General features: G+C 43.1%; 1 protein-coding gene and 1 long non-coding RNA gene across 2 annotated transcripts in view; one reads left to right on the top strand and one right to left on the bottom strand.

Moving 5' to 3' along the window:
- LOC140721276 (uncharacterized) overlaps positions 1-24,618 on the bottom strand; it is a 133,707-nt gene that overhangs the window by 42,933 nt on the left and 66,156 nt on the right. The gene's annotated exons all lie outside the window — the stretch shown is intronic.
- The window catches only part of LOC140721284 (uncharacterized), a 29,146-nt gene continuing 21,206 nt past the window's right edge, over positions 16,679-24,618 (top strand). Inside the window, exons 1-2 of the long non-coding RNA XR_012097357.1 lie at positions 16,679-16,843; positions 18,614-18,760. This is a non-coding gene — a long non-coding RNA (uncharacterized lncRNA). The remainder of the gene's footprint in view (positions 16,844-18,613; positions 18,761-24,618) is intronic.

Genomic DNA, 24,618 nt, shown 5'->3' with positions numbered 1-24,618 from the left:
ATTTGATGGACACAGTCATTCAGGATTGATGGATAGCTGAGTCCCTGTTAGTAGGGATAAAAAGACAGGTCTGGAGAGACACGCCCCAGACACGCCAGTGGACACTGATTGAGTGTTGGAACCCACAAAAAGGTGGGGGCTTCGAAGACCGAACCAGGAGGTCGGTCAGTAAGGCTATCAGTGTAAAAGCAGAGCCGGTGGGGGCTTGTGTGCGTGTCCACTCATGCCAGAGTGACGAGTCCACCACAGAAGAACGGTCTGGCTGAAGACAAGAGGGGGCATAACTGAATGACCACAACGGTATGACGGATTAAGAAAGCAAAGGAAGGTTTGGTTGCTGTAGCTGTTACATCTAGATAGATAGATAGATACTTTATTCATCCCCATGGGGAAATTCAACATTTTTTCCAATGTCCCATACACTTGTTGTAGCAAAAACTCATTACATACAATACTTAACTCAGTAATAATATGATATGCATCTAAATCACTAACTCAAAAAAGCATTAATAATAGCTTTTAAAAAAGTTCTTAAGTCCTGGCAGTTGAATTGTAAAGCCTAATGGCATTGGGGAGTATTGACCTCTTCATCCTGTCTGAGGAGCATTGCATCGACAGTAACCTGTCACTGAAACTGCTTCTCTGTCTCTGGATGGTGCTATGTAGAGGATGTTCAGGGTTTTCCATAATTGACCGTAGCTTACTCAGCGCCCTTCGCTCAGCTACCGATGTTAAACTCTCCAGTACTTTGCCCACGACAGAGCCCGCCCTCCTTACTAGCTTATTAAGACGTGAGGCGTCCTTCTTCTTAATGCTTCCTCCCCAACACGCCACCACAAAGAAGAGGGTGCTCTCAACAACTGACCTATAGAACATCTTCAGCATCTCACTGCAGACATTGAATGACGCCAACCTTCTAAGGAAGTACAGTCGACTCTGTGCCTTCCTGCACAAGGCATCTCGCTCGCTCTCTCTCTCTCTCTCTCCAATGATTACAAGACAACAACCATAACTACATCAGCACTCATGAACTGAACTTTATACTTTTCTATGACAATTCATTTACCCCTAGACATCGATAGAGCTTGTTTATTATTGCTTATTAATATTCCTACACTTTTAGGTTTATTACTGCTAACTTGTTTTATATGTATCTTCGCATTATTGAAATGTTTTGCTTATTTTTATTAATAAACACCTTTAGTTTCGTACCACCAGACTCCAACGAATCCTTCTTTCTCTGCTGTTTAAATACCCAGTTACGGGGTACGGAACAAATCTCCTACCCCATAGAGTGGTGACTAGTGGCAACCTGTCATCCCAGGGAGAGTGAGAGGGGAACAGCAGAGATAGATTTTCATATACTGATATGGAACAGAAACATGGGCAGGGAACAGCTGGGCCGAGTGGCCTCTCAAGCGAGACACGGGATTTGATACAGACTGATTTATCTTTCACAGATCCACAATATTAAACACTAGTCCAGTTTAAGGCTAACATCAGCAGAACAGACTCCTCCAATGCTCAGTGACCAGGGTTCAGTCCTGGGTGCGATAAGCAGCCGCAAGAACTGCAGAATCTGACAGTAACAGTCCCTCATGAACCTGCAGCTGCCTTCAGTCACCGTGATGGTTAAACATTTAACACGGAGCTGATCTGAACTTCCTCCCTGATGTGAAGTTGCTGGTGTTGCAGCAGCTGGGATGATTGAGTAAAACTCTTTGCTCACTCCGGACAGAAATGTGGCCTCTTTTTATTGTGAACTCACCGGAGCATCACAAGGTGGGTTAACTGAATGAGTCTCTTCGCACACACGGAGCAGGTGAACGGCCGCTTCCCAGTGTGAAGCTGTTGGTGTATTTGCGATGTCCGACCGAATCCTACCAAAATGAGAGCCAGTGAATGACGTCACAGTGCTATCAACGTCATGGCGATGTATCCAATCATGTCACGGACATGGACACGTACTCGGGCTCTCCTTGTAGCGAGTGGGGCGCTGTCTTCTCCAGCATCTCCGCCCCCACATTCAAGGATCGGCGGCATTCAAGCGCTGGTGAACTGACAGATACAGCAGACTAATGTGCTGTTGTGTTTGTGAGTCCCATAGACAAATCCTTTGCCTTTTCTACACTGTTAAAAGCTTACAAAGCACGTCGGTGGGTAAAGGACAACATTTCAACTCAAATAACTTTTGTCTCCATGGTGCCTTCTGATAAAAAAAAAACATTTTCACAGTTCACAACAAGTTGGAGGAACAAGACTTCATCTTCTAACTGGCCACAGTTCCGGCATCAGGCACAATATCAAACTCTCTGCTTCCCTCTCTGTATCAAAATGGATCATACCTCCCCTTCATCAGTCTGTGACTTGGCTCAGTTTGTCTGTCTCCTTCGCATTCTGAGCATGCGCCACACAACGACTGAGATCACATTTTATTTACACGGCTGTGACTAGAGACTTTCTGATTATTATGTCCCTCCTGGCATTTGACGGTGTTAAACTCAGAGTCAGCAATGGTATTGATCCTCAGGAGTAGGTGATTAGGCTTTTCCGTTGGAGATCGATAAACTGCCGGTAGTGTGAGGCTGGATGAGTGGGTCGTATTCAGACTGGAAGGAGGTAACATTTGGAGTACCCCAGAGATCAGTCCCTGACCACAGTTGTTCACAGTTTAATGTCCTAGCGGAGGCAGCGAGATGTGAGATGTCCCAGTCTGCTGGTGACGCAGAAAGAGTGGAGTTGGGGGACGGGAGGCTATTCACATGCAATTTCGTAGCTTTGCAATCAGTACATAGTGCACAGTGGGGCTGCAGTAGCGGGTTCCAATCTGCTAATTGGATTTGCTGACGGCACTACATTGATCGGACGAATCCCAAACAACGAGGCAGCGTATAGAGAAGAAGTCATCACCCCGACACAGTGGTGTCAAGAAAACAACCTCTCCCTCATTGTGACAAAAACAAAGGAGCTGGTTGTGGATTACAGGAGGAATGGAGACAGGGACCAAATTCAACATTTCCAAGTCTGTTATTGACACAAAATGCACATTTTAATGTTGCTCATGACACAATGTATTTTATGTATTGTTAATGGTAGAAAACATATTTATAGATTATTACTGACAGAGAATAGTATAATTTCTGTTCCGAGTGTTATCTGAATGTACTTGCCTGTGATGCTGCCACAAGCCAGTGTTTCTCTGTACCTGTACCTTCCCGTTCTTGTGCACTTGGCAATAACTTCAACAGGATCTGAGAAATCTCAGTGAGATTTGATTAGTGATGATCATCTTGGCAGCTCGGTAGGTCGAATGTATGAGACAGTACACTGTTAAATGCAAAACCCTGAACAGTGTTGATGATCAGAGGGATCTTAGACTCCAAGTTCATCGCTTCCTGAAAGAGACTGCACAGATTGATCGGGTGGTTAAGAATGCAAATGGCATGGTTGTCTTTATTAGTTGAAGCATTGAGTTCAAAAGTCGGGAAGTTGTGTTGCGGCTGTTCCGAGCCTGCGGTCGTACTGTGACTGTTTCTTTAAGAGCGCCGGCGTGAGGAGGCGGGACTATGACGTCAGTCACAGGCTGACAGCGCTGACTGTGGACTGAACCATAAGAGAGAGAGAGAGCGATCTGCAGACAGGCAGTCGGCCAGTCTAAAGTGAGAGAGAGAGAGAGACTGGAAAAGCTGATAGCTTCAGTTAGTCGCAGCTGAGGCTTGGAACTCTCCGCTGCCCACAAGAGTGGGTTAATCATCGGTACACGGAACCACAACGAATGTGTGTGGCTGTCACTTCGTATAATCCACAGGAGTGGATTTTGGAGTATCTTGTGTTAACCCTTGCCTGGGTATGTTGTGTGGTAACCCCTGGAAGACGGTATTCCTGTGACAGGTCACTTTCGCTGAGAACTCGTATCTGGACGGATTCAACGGATAAGAACTTCGTCGACGGTTATTTTGATGTAACGGCTGTTTTTCTACATTTCACCCTGGATTACAAATATCTCTCTCCCATCATTTATTCCGTGGAGTACTGAACTTTCCTACTTTACCATCTCAAGACTGAGCTTTGTTCCCTCAGGCTCGATAGTCTGGGAATTACATTTACACATATATACACTTAACACTGCTATCTTTCCTTTATTTCGTTAAGTTACTATATTATAAGTAGATACTAATAAACAGAGTGTTTTTACCATCAAAACCAGACTCCAGTGTGAACTCTATTGCTGCTGGTTCGTTTCTAAAACGTTACAGTTCGTAACACAGTTTTATAAAACTAGTTAGACCACATCTGGAGTGTTTCATACAGTTCTGGTCGCCCCCATTCTCGGAAGGATGTCGGGGCTTTGGAGAGGGCGCAGAAGAGGTTTACCTGGACACTGCCTGGATTAGAGAGCATGAACTGTAACGAGAGGCTGGACAAACTTGTGTTGTTTCCTCTGGAGCTGCGCAGGCTGGGGTGAGACTGGATGGACGTTTATAAGATTACGAGAGGAATAGATAGAGTGGACAGACGATATATTTTTCCTGGGGGTTGAAATGTCTAATACATTTAAGGCGAGAGGAGATGTGAGCGGCAAGTTTGCTTCTTTCCACAGAGTGGTGGGTAGCTGGTTCTCTATCTGGGGATGCGAGACCAAAGCGGTCAGCTGATCCCGTTTCCTGTTCGCGTTTTTCTGCAGATCTGCAGCATCTGCGGGTCACTGCTCTACGTGTCCGTGTAGCTTCACCTTTCCCCGTTCAGACAAGGCAGTGAGATCCGAATCAGTCACGTCCTCTCATTGTGGTGGACAATATGTTTTTTTCTGCAATATTTTCAGCATGTTTCATTTCACTGTTTTTATCTGCTGAAGTGCAGCCGATATTTCTGGGTGTCTGACCCATTTATGTGAGAATTTAGCCTTTTCTATTTCTCTGACCTTCTCATAAATGTGTACAGTTCAGTTAAGCTTCACTCCACAATTACCAAAGCAACAACCCGGTCAGTCAAATAGTCTACACAATTAAAATAGTTTATTACATTTAAAAAAATATTTTTGTTCTATTTATATAATTTCACTACTTAAAATGTATATTCTTATTTTAAGTCACAATTGTGAAAATCTATTGTTATGAATTAGGTTCTACTGCTGTCGCAGGGACAACGAATTTCATGACATATGCCGGTGCTATTAAAACTGATTCTGATATTGATATGGGAGACCCACCACCGGTCACCTGATCCCAGTTACCGCAGATCGTAATGCGAGATTGAAGTCTTTTCCATAGATTTGCTTTCCACAGAAATGACAACAGTTCAGTTTCCTTCTCCGTTTTCCAGAGCAGAAGCTCAGTCTGTCTAATATTTCCACGTAATTAAAATGGGAAATTTGTTTATTCTCATAACGTACTGAGCTACAGTGAAAATCTTCCCTGACGTACCATCCACACAGATCGACACATTACAACGGTACATTGAGCTGATATACGACAGAACAATAACTGTAACAAAGCATTATGGCTGCAGAGAAAGTGCAGTGCAGATAGACATATGGTGCACGGTCACGTCGAGTTACATTGTGAGGCCGAGTCCATTTTATCATTCATTTGGCTTATAACCACAGACAGGAAACCGCCCTTGAGCTTGTCATTACTAAGAACTGCAGGTCTTCTTTTTTTCTCACTTCCTCGTGGCACTAGACAGGGATGTCCCTAAAGCCCTTTATTTTTTAAACTTGTATTTGAGCCTTTAGCTATAACACTACGTGAAGCTAAAAATATTCTTGCCTTGTGCAGGAAGGCACAGAGTCGACTGTACTTCCTTAGAAGGTTGGTGTCATTCAATGTCTGCAGTGAGATGCTGAAGATGTTCTATAGGTCAGTTGTTGAGAGCGCCCTCTTCTTTGTGGTGGCGTGTTGGGGAGGAAGCATTAAGAAGAAGGACGCCTCACGTCTTAATAAGCTGGTAAGGAAGGCGGGCTCTGTCGTGGGCAAAGTACTGGAGAGTTTAACATTGGTAGCTGAGCGAAGGGCGCTGAGTAGGCTACGGTCAATTATGGAAAACCCTGAACATCCTCTACATAGCACCATCCAGAGACAGAGAAGCAGTTTCAGCGACAGGTTACTATCGATGCAATGCTCCTCAGACAGGATGAAAAGGTCAATACTCCCCAATGCCATTAGGCTCTACAATTCAACTGCCAGGACTTAAGAACTTTTTTTTTAAAGCTATTATTAATGCTTTTGAGTTAGTGATTTAGATGCATATCATATTATTACTGAGTTAAGTACTGTATGGAATTAGTTTTTGCTACAACAAGTGTATGGGACATTGGAAAAAATGTTGAATTTCCCCATGGGGATGAATAAAGTATCTATCTATCTATCTATCTATATATCTATCTAACTGTACTCCCAGATACTTGTAGGTCTTAACCTGCTCCACACATTCTCCATTAATGATCACTGGCTCCATATGAGGCCTAGATCTCTTAAAGTCCACCACCATCTCCTTGGTCTTGGTGATATTGAGACGCAGGTAGTTTGAGTAGTCAGGTGTCAATATGTCAGGTGAAACATTTTTTACAACAATGTTTACCTAAGTTTCCATATTTACAAGAATCTGATTTGTTGGATACCATTTTGAAATTGAATCCCTTAGTGTAAGTTTCCATTAGCAGAATTTATAATTTATTTTTGTTACAAAAAGAGAACCTATCACTAAAGATTAAACAAGATTGGGAGAGAGAACTTAATATGACCTTTGTTAATGAAGTTTGTCTTCGAGTTTCGAAAAAACGTAAATTCTTCTTCTGTATGTGTCAACCATTGTTTATTTCAATTTAGACAATAGACAATAGACAATAGGTGCAGAAGTAGACCATTCGGCCCTTCGAGCCTGCACCGCCATTTTGAGATCATGGCTGATCAATTCCTTATCAATACCCGGTTCCTGCCTTGTCCCCATATTCCTTGATTCCCCTATCCATAAGATACCTATCTAGCTCCTTCTTGAAAGCATCCAGAGAATTGGCCTCCGCTACCTTCCGAGGCAGTGCACTCCAGACCCCCACAACTCTCTGGGAGAAGAAGTTTTTCCTTAACTCTGTCCTAAATGACCTACCCCTTATTCACAAACCATGCCCTCTGGTACTGGACTCTCCCAGCATCTGGAACATATTTCCTGCCTCTATCTTGTCCATCCCTTAATAATCTTATATGTTTCAATAAGATCCCCTCTCAATCTCCTTAATTCCAGCATGTACAAGCCCAGTCTCTCTAACATCTCTGCGTAAGACAGTCCAGACATCCCAGGAATTAACCTTGTGAATCTACGCTGCACTTCCTCTACAGCCAGGATGTCCTTCCTTAACCCTGGAGACCAAAACTGTACACAATACTCCAGCTGTGGTCTCACCAAGGCTCTGTACAAATGCAAGAGGATTTCCTTGCTCTTGTACTCAATTCCCTTTGCAATAAAGGCCAACATTCCATTAGCATTCTCCACTGCCTGCTGCACTTGCTCATTCATCTTCAGTGACTGATGAACAGGGACTCCGAGATCTCTTGGTATTACTCCCTTACCCAACTCTATACCGTTCACATAATAATCTGCCTTCCTGTTCTTACTTCCAAAGTGGATAATCTCACAGTTATTCACATTAAACGCCATCTGCCAAGTATCTGCCCACTCACCCAGCCTATCCAAGTCACCCTGAATTATCCTAACATTCTCATCACATGTCACACTACCACCCAGCTTAGTATCATCAGCAAATTTGCTGATGTTATTCTCATGCCTTCATCCAAATCGTTCATAAAATTGTTCACCGTTATTATTTAACAAAGGTTAGACTATCTAAAATATTACCTAGTATAGACAAATGCTGTGATAGATGTAAAACTGAAGTAGCTACTTTGTCAAAATGTTCTGTTCATGGTCTTCATTAAAATTGTTTTGGAAATCTTTATTTTCTGCAATTTCTAAAGCTCTGACAGTTAATTTACAACCTAATAGATTGACTGTTCTGTTTGGAATAGTTCCATATCGTATTCAGGGTATTTCATCTTCAGATCAACATGCTAATTGCATTTGATACACTACTGACAAGGAGGGTTATTTTCTTAAAATGGAAAGATATTTCTTCCTCTACATTAACTGAATGGTTATCTCAAGTGATGTTATGTCTTAGTTTGGAAAAAAAAAGGATGTAGAACATTTTGATCCTCGATTCGATTTTGAGAGAAGATGGGGTTCTTTTGCCAAATATTATCATTTAATTTGAATTATGCTATATGGTTTCCTTCCGGGTTGTTGATTCCTATTGGTTTTTTCCCTCTTTTTTGTAATTAGTGGGGTTTTTTCCTAATTAGATGGGGTTCTTTATTTCCTTCTTTTTTTTCATTTTTATATGTTACGATCAGTTTTTTCAGCTTTATTAATTGTATACATATTAATCTATTGAAGTTTTGTATCATTTTATAGCTGTAGAAGATTTTGTACAAATAAGAACGATTCTAAAAATGAAAAACGAAAATAATAAAACAAACACTGTGACAAAGCATTATGGCTGCCGAGAAAGTGCAGTGCAGAGAGACATATGGTGCAGGGTCACGTCGAGTTATATTGTGAGGAAGAGTCCATTTTATCATTCATTTGGCTTCTAACCACAGACAGGAAGCCGTCCTTGAGCCGGGTGGTTCGCGCTTTAAGGCTTTTGTATCTCTTCCCCGATGGGAGAGCGGGTTTGCAGCGAGAATGTCCAGGTTGTGAGGATGTTTGAGTACATGGCCTGCTTTTCCGAAGCAGGGGAAGTGTAGGAAGAGTCCATGGAGGGGAGACTTGTTTCTCTGATGTTCTTATGCAGTTCCTTGCAGTCATGGGCAGAGCAGTAGCCATACGAAGGCGTGAAGTATCTACAAGAAGCTCAGAGACCTCGGCCTTCACTCTGCCTTGTGTAGCTGGATCCTGGACTTCCTGTCAGATCGCCGGCAGGTGGTAAGAGTGGGCTCCCTCACTTCTGTCTCTCTGATCCTCAGCACACATACCCCACAGGGTTGTCTGTTTAGTCCCCTCCTTTACTCTCTGTATTCCCATGACGTGTCGCCACCCACAGCTCCAATCTGCTAATTAATTTTACTGACGACACTACACTGACTGGCCTAATCTCAAATAATAACGAGGCAGCCGACAGAGAAGAAGTCATCACCCCGACACAGTGGTGTCAAGAAAACAACCTCTCCCTCATTGTGACAAAAACACAGGAGCTGGTTGTGGATTACAGGAGGAATGGAGACAGGGACCAAATTCAACATTTCCAAGTCTGTTATTGACACAAAATGCACATTTTAATGTTGATCATGACACAATGTATTTTATATATTGTTAATGACATAAAACATATTTACAGATCGTTACTGACTGAGAATCGTATAATTTGTGTTCCGTGTGTTATCTGAATGTACTTGCCTGTGATGCTGCCACAAGTCAGTGTTTCTCTGTACCTGTACCTTCCCGTACTTGTGCACTTGGCAATAAATTCAACAGGACCTGAGAAATCTCAGTGAGATTTGATTAGTGATGATCATCTTGGCAGCTCGGTAGGTCGAATGTATGAGACAGTACACTGTTAAATGCAAAACCCTGAACAGTGTCGATGATCAGAGGGATCTTAGACTCCAAGTTCATCGCTCCCTGAAAGAGACTGCACAGATTGATTAGGTGGTTAAGAAGGCAAATGGTATGGTTGTCTTTATTAGTTGAAGCATTGAGTTCAAAAGTCGGGAAGTTGTGTTGCGGCTGTTACGAGCCTGCGGTCGTACTGTGACTGTTTCTTTAAGAGCGCCGGCGTGAGGAGGCGGGGCTATGACGTCAGTCACAGGCTGACAGCGCTGACAGTGGACTGAACCATAAGAGAGAGAGAGCGATCTGCAGACAGGCAGTCGGCCAGGATAAAGAGAGAGGGACTGGAAAAGCTGATCGCTTCAGTTACTCGCAGCTGAGGCTTGGAAATCTCTTCTGCCCACAAGAGTGGGTTGATCATCGGGACACGGAACCACAACGAATGTGTGTGGCTGTCAGTATAATCCATAGGAGTGGATTGTGGAATATATTGTGTTAACCCTTGCCTGGGTATGTTGTGTGGTACCCCCGGAAGACGGTATTCCTGTGACAGGTCACTTTCGCTGAGAACTCGTATGTGGACGGATTCAGCGGATAAGAACTTCGACGGCGATTATTTTGAAGTAACGGCCTTTTCTCTACGTTTCACCCTGGATTACAAATATCTCTCTACCATCACTTATTCCGTGTATTACTGAACTTTCCTACTTTATCATGTCAGGACTCGTAAGCTTTGTTCCCTCAGGTTCGATAGTCTAGGAGTTATATTTACACATATATACACTTAACGCTGTTAACTTCCCTTTATTTCGTTAAGTTACTATATTATATGTAGATACTAATAAAGAGAGTGGTTTTAACATCAAAACCAGACTCCAGTGTGAACTCTATTGCTGCTGGTTCGTTTCTAAAACGTTTCAGCTCGTAACACAGTTTTATAAAACTAGTTAGAACACATCTGGAGTGTTTCATACAGTTCTGATCGCCCCCATTCTCGGAAGGATGTCGGGGCTTTGGAGAGGGCGCAGAAGAGGTTTACCAGGACTCTGCCTAGATTTGAGGGCATGAGCTATAACGAGAGGTTGGATAAACTTGTGTTGTTTTCTCCAGAGCGGCGCAGGCTGGGGTGAGACTGGATGGACGTTTATAAGATTACGAGAGGAATAGTTAGAGTGGACAGACGATATATTTTTCCTGGGGGTTGAAATGTCTTATACATTTAAGGTGAGAGGAGATGTGAGCGGCAAGTTTGCTTCTTTCCACAGAGTAGTGGGTAACTGGAGTCACTGTCTGGGGTGGGGGTGGGGGCGGGCACCAATCCTGTCACGTGATCCCGTTTCCTGTTCACGTTTTTCCGCAGATCTACAGCATCTGCGGGTCACTGTTGTGCGTGTACGTGTAGCTTCATCTTTCCCCGTTCAGACAAGGCAGTGAGATCCATATCTGTCACGTCCTGTCGTTGTGGTGGACAATATGTTTCTCCTGCAATATTTTCAGCATGTTTCATTCCACTGTTTTTACCTGTTGAAGTGCAGCCGATGTTTCTGGGAGTCTGACCCATTTATGTGAGAATTTAGCCTTTTCTATTTCTCTGAGCTTCTCATAAAAGTGTACAGTTTAGTTAAGCTTCACTCCACAATTTCCAAGGCAACAATCAGTTCAAATAGTCCACACAAATAAAATAGTTTATTACATTTTTTAATTTTTATTTTTGTACAATTTATATAATTTAACTATTTAATATGTATATTCTTATTTCAAATCACAATTGTTAAAATCTATTGTTCTGAATTAGGTTCTACTGCTACCGCAAAGACAACGAATTTCATGACATATGCCGGTGCTATTAAAGCTGATTCTGATATTGATATGGGAGACCCACCATCGGTCACCTGATCCCAGTTCCCGCAGATCGGAAAGCGAGATTGAAGCCTTTTCTATTTATGTGCATTCCACAGAAATGACAACAGTTCAGTTTCCTTCTGAGGTTCCAGAGCAGAAGCCGAGTCTGTCTAATATTTCCACACAATTAAAATGGGGAATTTGTTTATTCTTATCACGTGCTGAGATACAGTGAAAATCTTGCCTGACGTACCATCCACACAGATCGAAACATTACGACAGTACATTGAGCTGATATACGACCAAACAATAACTGTAACAAAGCATTATGGCTGCAGAGAAAGTGCAGTGCAGATAGACATATGGTGCATGGTCACGTCGAGTTACATTGTGAGGTCGAGTCCATTCATTTGGCTTGTAACTGTAGACAGGAAGCCGCCCTTGAGCTTGTCATTACTAATAACTGCCGGTCTTCTTTTTTTCTCACTTTCTCGTGGCACTAGACAGGGACGTCCATGAAGCCCTTTATTATTTAATCTTGTATTGGAGCCCTCAGCTATAACACTACGTGAAGCTAAAAATATTCTTGGTATCTCTGTGAATGGAACCATACATAAGATTTCTCTTTATGCAGATGGTCTTTTGCTTTTTATTTCAAATCTTGAGGAATCAATTCCTAATCTTTTGGAAGCACTTAAAGATTTTGGGTGAATTTTCAGGATATAAACTTAACTTGAATAAAAGTGAATTGTTTCCATTAAATGTCCATGTTAGTATATATAATGATATTCCTTTTAGAATTGTTAATACATTTAGATATTTAGGTATTGTAATTACTAAAAATATAAAGATCTCTATAAAGCGAATGTCGTTCCTTTAATCGACTCCATGAAATAACTATTTTCTAGATGTAATCCACTTACTCTTTCTTTAATAGGTCGTATTCATGCTAACTGATGATTGTACCTAATTTTTTTATATATTTTCTAAAATATACCTATCTTTTTCTTTCTTTTTACAATATTTTTATTCAGAAAAAAAAGATTTACAGAGTGCAACACATAGATACATCTCAACATAACTTGTGTACATTCATATATTGCAATAAAATTGATCAAAATGTTATAGCATAACACATAAAGGTATACCACTCTGTAATCAAAAATTTAAAGATAGCTCATACATCATGAATGAAATTTTTTACATATGAAAAAGTCAACCCCCTACCAACTACCAAAGGAAAAAAGTTGATGGATGACAATGGATAATTAGAAAAAAAAGATATTCACTTAAGAGAAGATAAAAATATACACAAAATTCTATGCACTGTTAAACTTTATAAATTGGACAAGTAATTTAGGAAAGGTCCCCAAATATCATAAAAAGATTGTTTCGAATTTAAGACTAAGCAGCGGATCTTTTCTAAATTTAAATACGACATAATATCACGTAGCCATTGACGATGTGCAGGAGGGGTAGACTCCTTCCATTTAAGCAAGATTGCTCTCCTTGCTAAAGGAGAGGGGAAAACGGAAATTCTTCTTCTATATGTGCCAACCATTGTTTAATTCAGTTTAAAATTGTTCACCGTTATTATTTAACAAAGGAGAGACTATCTAAAATATTTCCTAGTATAGACAAATGCTGTGATATATATAAAACTGAAGTAGCTACTTTGTCACATATGTTCTTGTCATGTACTTCATTAAAATCGTTTTGGAAATCTTTATTTTCTACAAGTTCTAAAGCTCTGAAAATGAATTTACAACCTAATAGATTGACTGTTCTATTTGGAATAGTTCCACATCATAGTCAGGGTATTTCATCTGCAGATCAACGTGTAATTGCATTTGTTACACTACTGACAAGAAGGGCTATTTTATTAAAATGGAAAGATATTTCTTCCACTACATTAATTGAATGGTTTTCTCAAGGAATGTTATGTCTCAGTTTGGAAAAAAAATAGAAGTAGAACTTTTGATCCTCGATTCGATTTTGAGAGAAGATGGGGTTCTTTGCCAAATATTATCATTTAATTTGAATTATGCTATATGGTTTCCTTCCAATTTTATTTTTTTATAAATATGAAATGGCGGTTGATGATTCTATTTTTATATTTAGATGATGGTTAAACGTATTGTTCCGGGGGGTTGATTCCTAATGAGTTTTTTTCCCTTTTTTGTAGTTAGTGGGTTTCCCCCCTAGTTAGATGGGGTTCTTTTTTTCCTTCTTTTTCCTATATATATTTTCCATTTTTATATTTTACGATTAGTTTTTTCTTCAGCTTTATTAAATTTATACATATTAATCTATTGAAGTCTGGTTTCATTCTATAGCTGTAGAAGATTATGTACTAGTAAAAAAGATTCTAAAAATGAAAAATGAAAATGACGAAACAACAATGTAACAAAGCATTATAGCTGCAGAGATAGTGCAGTGCAGATAGACATATGGTGCAGGGTCACGTCGAGTTACATTGTGAGGTCGAGTCCATTTTATCATTCATTTGGCTTCTAACCACAGACAGGAAACCGTCCTTGAGCCGGGTGGTTCGCGCTTTAAGGCTTTTGTATCTCTTCCCCGATGGGGGAGCGGGTTTGCAGCGAGAATGTCCAGGTTGTGAGGGTCTTTGAGTACTTGGCCTGCTTTTCCGAGGGAGGGGAAGTGTAGGGAGAGTCCATGGAGGGGAGGCTTGTTTCTCTGATGTTCTCTGCTCTCCAAAGTTCTCTGCAGTTCCTTGCACTCATGGGCAGAGCAGTAGGCATACGAAGGCGTGAAGTATCGACAAGAAGCTCAGAGACCTCGGCCTTCACCCTGCCTTGTGTAGCTGGATCCTGGACTTCCTGTCATATAGCCGGCAGGTGCTAAGTGTGGGATCGCTCATCTCTCTCTCTCTGTCTGACCCCCAGCACACATACCCCACAGGGTGGTCTTCTTGCCCCTTGCTTTCCTCTGTGCCCCCATGACTTGTGTCGCCACCCACAGCTCCAATCTGCTAATTAAATTTGCAGACGACACTACACTGACTGGCCTAATCTCAAATAATAACGCGGCAGCCTACAGAGAAGAAGTCATCACCCCGACACAGTGGTGTCAAGAAAACAACCTCTCCCTCATTGTGACAAAAACAAGGGAGTTGGTTGTGGATTACAGTAGGAATGGAGACAGGGACCAAAATCATCATTTCCAAGACTGTTATTGACACAAAATGCACATTATAATATTGATCATGACACAATGTATTTTAGATACTGTTAATGACATAAAACATGTTTATAGATTGTTACTGACAGAGAATCGTATAATTTGTGTTCCGTGTGTTCTCTGAATGTACTCGCCTGTGATGCTGCCACAAGTCAGTGTTTCTCTGTACCTGTACCTTCCCGTACTTGTGCACTTGGCAATAAATTCAACAGGCCCTGAGAAATCTCAGTGAGATTTGATTAGTGATGATTATCTTGGCAACTCGGTAGGTCGAATGCACGAGACAGTACACTGTTAAATGCAAAACCCTGAACAGTGTTGATGATCAGAGGGATCTTAGACTCCAAGTTCATCGCTCCCTGAAAGAGACTGCACAGATTGATCGGGTGCAATTGCAAATGGCACGGTTGTCTTTATTAGTTGAAGCATTGAGTTCAAAAGTCGGGAAGTTGTGTTGCAGCTGTTACGAGCCTGCGGTCGTACTGTGACTGTTCCTTTAAGAGCGCCGGCGTGAGGAGGCGGGGCTATGACGTAAGTCACAGGCTGACAGCGCTGACAGTGGACTGAACCATAAGAGAGAGAGAGAGAGCGATCTGCAGACAGGCAGTCGGCCAATCTAAAGAGAGAGAGAGAGACTGGAAAAGCTGATAGCTTCAGTTAGTCACAGCTGAGGCTTGGAACTCTCCTATGCCCACAAGAGTGGGTTGATCATCGGGACACGGAACCACAACGAATGTGTGTGGCTGTCACTTCGTATAATCCATAGGAGTGGATTGTGGAATATCTTGTGTTAGCCCTTGCCTGGGTATGTTGTGGGGTAACCCCTGGAAGACGGTATTCCTGTGACAGGTCACTTTCGCTGAGAACTCGTATGTGGACGGATTCAACGGATAAGAACTTCGTCGACGGTTATTTTGAAGTAACGGCCTTTTCTCTACGTTTCACCCTGGATTACAAATATCTCTTTCCCATCATTTATTCCGTGGATTACTGAACTTTCCTACTTTACCATCTCAAGACTCTGAGCTTTGTTCCCTCACATTCGACAGTCTGGGAATTATATTTACACATATTTACACTTAACACTGGTAACTTTCCTTTATTTCGTTGTTACTATATTATAAGTCGATACTACTAAAGAGAATGGCTTTAACATCAAAACCAGACTCCAGTGTGAACTCTATTGCTGCTGGTTCGTTTCTAAAACGTCACACTTCGTAACAACAATTTTATAAAACTAGTTAGACCACATCTGGAGTGTTTCATACTGTTCTGGTCGCCCCCATCCTCGGAAGGATATCAGGATATCGGAGAGGGCGCAGAAGAGGTTTACCAGGACACTGCCTGGATTAGAGGGCATGAGCTATAACGAGAGGCTGGACAAACTTGTGTTGTTTTCTCCAGAGCGGCGCAGGCTGGGGTGAGACTGGATGGACGTTTGTAAGATAACGAGAGGAATAGATAGAGTGGACAGACGATATATTTTTCCTGGGGGTTGAAATGACTAATACATTTAAGGTGAGAGGATATGTGAGCGGCAAGTTTACGGTCAATTATGGAAAACTCTGAACATCCTCTACATAGCACCATCCAGAGGCAGAGAAGCAGTTTCAGCGACAGGTTACTATCGATGCAATGCTCCTCAGACAGGATGAAGAGGTCAATACTCCCCAATGCCATTAGGCTTTACAATTCAACCGCCAGGACTTAAGAACTCTTTAAAAGCTATTATTAATGCTTTTTGAGATAGTGATTTAGATGCATATCATATTTTTTTTACTGAGTTAAGTATTGTATGTAATTAGTTTTGCTACAACAAGTGTATGGGACATTGGAAAAAAAGTTGAATTTCCCCATGGGGATGAATAAAGTATCTATCTATCTATCTATCTACTTCTGTCCACAGAGTAGTGGATAGCTGGTTCTCAGTCTGGGGGGTGGGAGACCAAAGCCGTCACGTGATTCCTTTGCCCCTCCCATTTAACCGTAGATGGGCAGCATCTGTGCATCTGTTTCCGAGGCCCCGCCCTCCGGACACTGAAACGATCGCTTCGCGCATGCCCAGCTTCTCCGGGTGTACGGTGTTTTCCTCTCTGCTCATTGCTGAAGTGGGTCGGCTGTGTGAACGGGGAAGGCTTTTCGTCTCCACGGTCAGCATCCCTGTCTGCTGACCGAAGATATCACTTTCCTATCGGTGAGTATTGAGACCGATCCCGAGCGGGAAGATCCGATGTTGGCCGTGAGCCCCGAACTGAGGGCCAGTTACTCATTTATTTTCCAGTTATCTGGGCTCGTCAGAAATGTGTCCCCTTCACTTAATCTGCATTGAACGATCCAAACCAGGAGCCCAGGCTGTCTGTTTCCACAGAATTGAAATGGAAGTCCCGCCGACAGGTCACGTGAGGCTGTGTGCCGCAGTTTCGCCCCGCCCTCCGCTTTGTGACGCAAGATCACGTGGTGTGATTTTGGCCGCTGAGTCCCGTTAACCTCCCCGAACTCGCCTCGCTACCAGAGGCTCCTCGCATTTGTTCTGGAGCTTTCTGGCTGTTGTGTCTTCTCCCGGGCTGGGTTGGGTGAGAAAGGAGAACGTCCCAGGTTGTGGGGATCTTTGATTTCACTGTCTACTTTACCGAGGACTGGGATGTGCTGATCTGGATCCAAAGGACTGTGCAGTTCCTCACAGTCACGGGCAGAGCAGTTACCATGCAAAGCGTGAAGTGTCCGGATGGGAAACTTTCTATGGTGTGTTGATAAAAATCTGGTGAGGGTCAAAGTATATCTGGCAAAGTTCTTGTTGTTTCTTCTAACTTTGTCATTTTTGAATCTTTTATACAGTAGTATGTATCATTAATTCAGTAGCTGTGGTGTGTTCTGACGTCTCCGGACCGGCTTTTTCGTGTTTACAACAGAAGGAATAGACCCGTGAGTCTGGTGTTCAAACTGTGTTTGGAAATTCCCCCACCCCTCACTGTCACCAGTCTGTCACTCGGTGGAAATCAGGCAGAATCTCAAGTTGCACTAAAAACTAAATGTTTGAAGTCATTCTGACGAAACGTCAATAACCTGAATTGTAAAGTTTGTTCCCCTCCCCGCAGCTGTTCCTTACCTGCTGAGCAGTTCTGGTAATTCCACCTTCTTTTTATTACATTTAACCTGGAAATTGAAATGATTCGATCTGTGATAGTAGAACAGTAAAGAAAGCACAACTTTTCCCTGTCAATTATCCTGGAACCAGCTTGTCTGTTATTGCTGGAAATATTTTCAGTACAGTTTTTGCTAACGAGGTACACATGAATAATCTCAGGAGTGATCGGCTTTATGTGTGAGGAGCATTTGATGGGTCTGGGCCTGTGCTCAATGGAGTTCAGAGGGACGGTGGGGGTGGTGGGGGGATGTATGGTTAAGTAAACCTACCGAATGCTGAAAAGCCTGGATACAGTGGACATGGAGAGGATGTTTCCATTAGACAGAGAGCCTGTGATCTGACAGCACGGTCTCAGAATAAAGATGCTTCCCGTTAAAATTCAGTTGAGATTTTTTTTTGCATTAGGTGTCCGAAGTGTGGAATTTGTTGCCACAGAGGTTGGTTGAGGCTGCGATTTGGGTATATTTATGACAGAGATTAATATATTCATGACTGCTGAGTAGCTTCAGGGTTACAGGAGGAAGGCAGGAATATGGTGTTGGAATAAAAACCAGCCATGTTTAAATGGTGGAGCAGATCAGATGGATCAAATCACCTAATTCTGTTCCTTATGTCTTACTATGACTGAATGATGGCTCCTTTTTATCCCATATTCTTTTGTGTCATGTGAGGGACAATAAAAGATTGTTCACTGAGATCATTATATCTGCCTTCAATGTTTAAATTTCAGTGAGTTTTGTTCTTACTAACATTAAGCAGAAATGTTTGGTTCTGCTTTTTATTGTTAATGTGCTTCATTATCTTTCATGTTAACGTTAGACCTGCAGTGGGAGATTTATTGGAAGAAAAACCACAACTGAAGATGAGGGAACAGCAACAAGTGAACCAGCCCGAGGACTGAGAGCATCAACTGGAGAGAACCCATCTGAATCGGAGATTCCAGTGATTAAGTCAGGAGAAAGTTTGGTGAGTCTCATTTACTCAAACACTGGTCCTTTAGACATTACATACCTGTACAAAGGAAGGTAGGAAATAGTTGGAGTGAGACTGAATGTGCCCTGAAGAACCAGTTATGCCTCTGTCAGACCCAGTTGCAATCACTCCAGGTCTGGTAATGTGCTTCCAGCAGCCCAGCCCTTTAAAACCACTCCCATTTTGTGGAAGTCGAATCCGGAGAGAGCCTCTCATAGACTGTATAAGTACAAACTCTTTATTCCAAGTATCTGGGGCTTACTCAGTTAGACACTCAAACAGGAACAGTCAATGACTGTTCCCGCCCAATCCACTGACTAACAATTCCCCTTCACCACAGATATATCCGTCCAGATACTCCCCACACAAGACATGCTGGAGCCAAAGTTATTTACTACATGACAGGCTGGAGCCTCTAAAGACAAATTACAAAACAGTCATAATGGCTTACACACACAGAACAGACTAAAGCTGCCCTATCTCTGCGCATGAACACACAAGGCGATGAGCATCCTGAAACCCTAGATAGCCTGAAACCCTAGATAGCTACCCTCAAGAAGAAATATGGCTCAGCATGGCTTAGTACATCTATTGATCATCAGCAGTTTCTTTCAGAAAAACAGGCTGCTATTTTTTAACGAAGTGTTAAACCATATTTCATCATTCCCTGCTTTTTGATCGTTACATGAGCAATAAAACAGTAATTTTTTTACAGAGAAAGCAACCGAGTACAGCTTTGACTTCTCAGTGGGTAAAAATGGCATACAACAGTAACTATAACAATGATATGTACAACTATTAGGACATAATGCAATATCATGCCCCACATATTACCAAACAGGCCTTCGAAGATCACCATTTTTACCCTTCAGTGAACCCGTGTAAATCCTGCCCTACTTTCTTGATGCTGTCAATCTCCTAGGCAGTGTGCTCGGAGAGGGATGTAATGTTATTAGACTCATCAGGGATATAGGTGCAGCATTCTGTGTCAATAATAGCACAGGTTCCCCCTTCTCAGCTAGGATAAAATCTGAAGCCGTACGATTCTATACGACTGTTTGCCGCATTGCAATCATTTCAGTGGATATTTCTGTTACTTGGGCCTGTGTTTCTGTCAGGGCCCCTGCAGTATTGTGGCCAGCTCCTCAAGTGCTTGTAGCCAAACTGATTATCTCTCGTGAATTCCTGGCTACTCCATAGGAGAGAAAAGCGATCATCAAAGATCGCTCAGTCTCAGTTATTCCTCTCCGTTGCTGGGCGCCTGCAAGTATGGCTACGATGCATGTTTCCCAGCGTAGGAATTTCCGTTTGGTGGGGGCCTGAGATACATCTGTCGAAACACTGTGTCTGTCAAGGCCCCTAGTTCTACCCATTTGGCATAAGTGTGACAGAGACAGAAAGATCGTAACTGGATGCTGGGGTGAGCCCTCTCAAAGACATAAACACAAACGCCACTGTTACGCACCCGTAATGGTTTAAATGAACCAGCAGCAATAGACAAGACCTGGACTCTGGTTTTGATGTTAAAAGCACTGTCTTTATTAGTATCTACTTGTATAACAACTTAAGCAAAATAATCTAAAGTTAAAGGTGTTAGGAGTACACATATGTGTAAATATAACTCCCAAACCACTGAGCTCAGGGAATAACAAGCTCAAAGTCTTGAGATGGTGAAGCATGAAAGTTCAGTTCAGCCATGGAATAAATGACGAGAGAGAGAGATTTGTAATCCAAGGTGAATGTCGAGAGAAGGCAATTATGTTGAATTCCACAAATTCCTTGGTGGTAAAACGGGATAACAGTCGCCGTAGGTCTTATCCGTCGTTGTTCTAAATCCACATACAAATTATCACCAGAAGCAGCTTATCAGAGGAGTACTGTCTTCAGAAGGATCTACCACCCAAGCAAGGGTTAACACACAGGTAGATTCCGCAAGGTACTCCCAATCCAGATCCAACACACAAAGTATTACCGACAGTGATTTCCACAGAATATCCACTCTCACAAGTGGTTACCATAGAACACACCCGAATCCGGCTAAGGGTTAACAAAAGTGGTAGCCACGAGATACTCCAACAAAATCCCCATATGGATTATACGAATCATCACCAACAGTGATTGGTCACAGGGGTATCCTCTTCAAGTGAATTACCACACCCAGGTAAGGGTTAGCACAAGTGGTCCTCACAGGATACTCCCAAACCAACAGGTCCACTCCAATGGATCAAACAAAGTGACAATCACACATTCGGTATAGGCTGGATCAATAGTCAACCCACCTTGTGGGCATAGGAGAGTCCAAACAGTGACCTTTGGCCACTATGTCCTTTGTTTCGAACCTTCCATCTTCTTTCTTTCTCTCTGGCTGACTGTGTGTCCTTGCTTAAACAAAACAAACTTTGAGCTATGTGAACACAAGCTGCCAGCAAGTGTAAACACGCTGCATGGTCAAATAGTTCCAGCCCCCTCTCTCTCTCTGTGTAAGATTCAAACAGGAGCCGAGAAAGCTGGCGGCTGTCGTCACTGAGGCACTATCTCTTAAAATGACAGTCCACAGCAAGAAACCGAGAGGTTCATCACTCTCCACTATCAACCAATACAATTTCCTTTAGTCCGAGAGAGTCCTTCTACTCAGTAACACGTTTGTAGTCTGTTCGATGTATCCACCGAGATTGCCCCTTCAGTTTCACAGCCGTCGGAGTGGTCAGTAACACTTGATTTGGTCCTCTCCACCGAGGTCTGAGTTTCCCTCGATCCCAGTTCCTGATCAGGATAAATTCCCAGGTTCTATGGTGGGATAGTCACTCCTCTCTGCGGGGTAGTTCTCTTCCTTGTAAGCCTGTCATACCTATGAATGTAATGCTTGGAAAATTTTGGTTAGTCGGCATATTTATTTCCCCATCTCTTCCAATATCTAATTTTGCTGGTAGGCTTTCTGGGAGCAATGGTGCACAAGGTCTTGGTCCCCAGGATATTCTCATGGGCCATCCATAAATGTTGTAAACTGGTGACAACCCCGCTTTCCCCTATGGGGTAACCTTCGTGGAATAGGGCTAACGGTAGGACCTTCAACCAAGTGAGTCCAGTCTCCGCTGCTGGTCTGGCCAGTTTATTCTTCAGAGTGCCATTGGCTCTTTCCACTCTGCCAGTGGCCCGTGGGTGGTGTACACAGTGGAATTGTTGCTGGATAGCTAGTTCATTACATACCCCTTCGTTTACTTTCACCATAAAGTGTGGGCCATTGTTGAACTCAGCATCTCTGGCAGGCCGTACCTGGGAATTATATCCCATAACAATACCTTCACAACAGTCATAGCAGTATTAATGGTAGTTGGAATAGCTTCAATCCATCTACTAAACACATCTATAATAACTAAGCAGTATCTATAGCAATGTACTCTAGGCAATTCAATAAAATCAACTTGTAGACACAGAAAAGGATCCACCTGTCAAGGGAGTCATACCCGGTGTGCAGGGTACAGGTTACCAACCATTCCCTCCTTTCCCAGGTGTGTACAATTATGTATATAATCGACCAATATTCGTAAAAACTGTGTGGGAACACAAACCTGTCCCGCTGGGGTGATCCAAAAACCTAGGTCAGGGTCTTTCGGGACCCCATCTGGGACCACAGTTTGTGCTCCTCCTCAGAGGCGTCCCCCTGAAAATTACGTACCTCCCACATGTCCTGCAAACCCGTTCTGCTTTAGTCATGGAGGGTTGCTTGACGGGAACGCGAGGAGGCTACAACTACTGAGGATTGTGCCGCACTTTTCACTGTCTGATCTGCTAGAGCATTGTGTTTAGTGACACAGTCGGACATGCGTGTGTGAGCTGCACATTTCATAATAGCCAAAACTCGAGGTATCTGTAGAGCGGTGAGTAAGTTGTTTACAAAGGTGACATTACTAATGGGGTGGCCAGAGGAAGTCAGGAATCCCCATGTTCCCAGAGAGCCCCCTAGTCATGTACAATTCCAAATGCATAACGGGAGTCTGTGTAAACGTTTGCGCTTTAGTCTGTTGCTGGGATACAGGCACGAGTCAGAGCAAACAGCTCAGCCTTCTGGGCAGAGACAGCTGCTTCAAAAGAAGCTTGCTGAACAATTTCACTGTCTGTCACTATCGCATAGCCAGAATATCGTTTTCCTGCTGGATCCACAAAAGAGCTTCCATCCTCATAAAATTGCTTCGGGCTAGAGGGGGATATTGCAGAATGGATGGGAGAGTCTGTCCTTCCTTCACGGTGATCCGGACAGGGGGACAGTTGGTGCGACCGACTTCATGGCCTGAATTTGCTCAGAGATGGGGTACAGCATCTTGGGATCGGTCAATATTAAAAGTGTGTCTCACCAAATGTCCCGCCTTCACCTCAGACTCCTTCCAGTATCGGAGTTGGACCGCAGCCAAGTCTTGCCAGTCTCCCTCAGTGCTGGAGGCTTGTTTCAGCAAGGTGTAGGCAATGAACCCTGGGCTCTTTGGCTTGAACCCAGGGCAAACACTAACAGTGGTACGGGGAACCACCAGTTCTGTCTGTCACCAAAGGAAATCCGGAAATTCACCAGTAATGCACTGCCCACTTTTCCTTTAACCTCTGCAATCACCATGACTGGGAACTTCTGTCCCTCGAGGGGTGCATAATATTGATTTTCCTCAGCTGAGCACCCCGTAATGTCACAGCACAGAGTCACATGGGGGTCAACCACTGGCAGAAGGGGTTCAAACGCAGTGGAGTCCAGATTAAGTGCCTACCACTGGGGGGTCGGAAATTGGGGAAGCTGTCGGTTGTTCACCTGTCACAGGGTGACACCATTGCCTGTGCAGAGAATCTCAACTTCCAACAGACAGAGCAAGTCTCTCCATGCTGGATTACACCCCCCAACTGCGGGGTGCTGACTGTAAATGAAACCTCACACGGGTTCCCGTGGAATTCCACCTCCAGTGGCTGGTTATGTGAATACGTACGTTTCGTGCCTTCGAACCCAGACAGAGTGAATGTTGCGTCTGATAACTGCAATCCCTTTTCCGATACTATTTCCCGATTGAGAGTGGTTGTAGTTGCCCCCATATCAATCATAAACGGAACTGGAATAGCAGCAACTGTCAATATTACACTGGGCTCTTCCTGAGGGGTGGTACTCACGGTAGGAAGCATCCTTGCTTGTCCATTTCTAAACGGGTTGTTGTCCCCACCTGTCCCTTGGTAGGCTGTTGTTCCCATTTCTGATCCGCAGATATAGCCCGCTCGCATCCTCCTTCCCACTGAACATATTCACCTTTAATATTCTTTTCATATCTTATTATTATTATTATTATTATTATTATTATTCAAAAATAGCACAAGTGCATCGAAGTAACAACACTTACAATGCGTCGTAAAAGAGGAAATAATCTTGAGGATTGAAAATTTTGTGAATTTTCACTGTACTGCCAACACAGATGCCTTGTGCAGGAAGGCACAGAGTCGACTGTACTTCCTTAGAAGGTTGGCGTCATTCAATGTCTGCAGTGAGATGCTGAAGATGTTCTATAGGTCAATTGTTGAGAGCGCCCTCTTCTTTCTGGTGGCGTGTTGGGGAGGAAGCATTAAGAAGAGGGACGCCTCACGTCTTAATAAGTTGGTAAGGAAGGCGGGCTCTGTCGTGGGCAAAGTACTGGAGAGTTTAACATTGGTAGCTGAGCGAAGGGCGCTGAGTAGGCTACGATCAATTATGGATAACTCTGAACATCCTCTACATAGCACCATCCAGAGACAGAGAAACAGTTTCAGTGACAGGTTACTATCGATGCACTGCTCCTCAGACAGGATGAAGAGGTCAATACTCCCCAATGCCATTAGGCTTTACAATTCAA

The sequence above is a fragment of the Hemitrygon akajei genome, unplaced genomic scaffold, assembly GCF_048418815.1.
Source record: "Hemitrygon akajei unplaced genomic scaffold, sHemAka1.3 Scf000053, whole genome shotgun sequence".
NCBI lineage: Eukaryota > Metazoa > Chordata > Chondrichthyes > Myliobatiformes > Dasyatidae > Hemitrygon > Hemitrygon akajei.
Note: the sequence above shows the minus strand (reverse complement) of the source record. Positions and strands in the feature narration are given on the sequence as shown.